Raw genomic sequence first — 1,770 nt, 5'->3', positions numbered from 1 at the left:
TAAATAGAAATCCTGGAAAATGCCCATCATAAGGTTGTATGTGGTTTAAAAAGCATGAGTAGTAAAACATATGTTTATATCATAGATTTGGTCTCACTGGGGGTTGAGTTATGTTCCTCATGGTGGCCAGATGTTTTGTATCACTCTCCTCTTTTCAAAAAGTAAAAAATCTGCTATACAGGCATTCTTGTTTATGAATATATGTTTACACAGATTGTTTTGAATAGATGTGGTTTCTGGTGGGTCTTCCTAGGTGGCTCAGTGGTAAAGAATCCACCTGCTAATCCAGGAGACCAGAAGACACTGGTTTGATCCCTGGGTCAGGAAGATCCCCTAGACGAGGAAATGGCAACCCATTCCAGTATTCTTCCCTGGAAATATCCCATGGACAGAAGAGCCTGGTGGGCTACAGTTCATGGAGGTACAAAGAGTCAGACCCAGTGAGCACACACGCTAACTAATGGTTTCTAGTGAGTCCCAAAAAACCTGCTAGACAAATTCTAAAAGAGCTATAGCACTTCCACAGAGTATTTTAAATTAGTTTCATGTTGTATTTTGTGTTGAGGGAAAAAAAAAATCTCTGAAACATACCAACCAAATCTTTGAAAAATGATTACATATATAAAATCTATCATCTTAAAACATTTATTTTTATTGAGACATAATTGACATATAAAATTGTGTGAATTTAAAGTGTACGACATGTTGATTTGATACCTTTAAATACTGCAATATGAATACCACCATAGCATTAACTAATATCTTTCTCATGTTGCATAGTTATTTGTTTTTTGTTAAGAGACCATTTAAGATCTAGTCTGTTAAAACCATAGAGGTGTATAATACAATATTGTTAACTATAATCACTAGATTAGAGAGAGCTCCAGAACTTACTCATCCCCTAACTGGAAGTTTGTACCTTTTAATGAACATCTCCCCAAACTGAGTAATCCACAACCTCTGATAACCACTATCCTACTCTCTGCTTCTGGAATTTTGGCTCTTTTAGGTTACACGTATACATGCTATCATAGAGTATTTATTGTTCTCTCTGATTTATCTCACTTAGCATAATGCTTTCGAAATCTGTGTTATCAGAAATAGAATTTCTTTCTCGTGGCTGAATAATATTTCATTTTATAGGAAAATAGATACAGAAGCTATACATAGGTGTATACATAGATATAGCTTGTTTGTTCACCCATTAATGGAGATTTAGGTTGTTTCCACATCTTGGTTATTGTGAATAATGCTGCTGTGAGACTGCAGATATATTTTCAATATCCCAATTTCATTTCCTTTGGATATATACTCATAAGTGGGATTACCAGTCAAGTGGCATTAATAGTTCCATTTTAAGTATTTTAAGGAAATTTCATTCTTTTCTCCATAATGGCTGAACCAATTTATATTTATATATATAGTGCACAATTCTCCACATCCTCACTTGTTAAATCTTGTCTTCTTGATTATAGTCAGTCTAATGGGTATTAGGTGATATCTTATTGTGGTTTTGATTTGCATTTATCTGATGATTAGTGATGCTGAGAATCTTATCTATGTACCTGTTGTCCACTTGTATGTATTCTTTAGAAAAATTTCTATTCATTCTTCTATCCATTTTAATTTATTATTATTACTAAATTGTATGAGTTCTTTATATATTTTGGATGTTAATCCTTTATCCAGTATATGGTTTACAGATATTTTCTCCTATCCAAAGGTTACCTTTTCATTGGTTGGTTGGTTGTGTTGCTGTGCAGAAGATTT

At 33.5% G+C, this 1,770-nt stretch overlaps 1 non-coding gene across 1 annotated transcript; it reads right to left on the bottom strand.

Moving 5' to 3' along the window:
* Positions 1 to 459: 459 nt before the first annotated feature.
* Positions 460 to 520, bottom strand: LOC136162197 (U7 small nuclear RNA). The gene has a single exon (XR_010662018.1). It is a non-coding gene; the product is annotated as a U7 small nuclear RNA (small nuclear RNA).
* Positions 521 to 1,770: the final 1,250 nt, after the last annotated feature.

This window comes from Muntiacus reevesi, chromosome 2 (assembly GCF_963930625.1).
Source record: "Muntiacus reevesi chromosome 2, mMunRee1.1, whole genome shotgun sequence".
NCBI lineage: Eukaryota > Metazoa > Chordata > Mammalia > Artiodactyla > Cervidae > Muntiacus > Muntiacus reevesi.
Note: the sequence above shows the minus strand (reverse complement) of the source record. Positions and strands in the feature narration are given on the sequence as shown.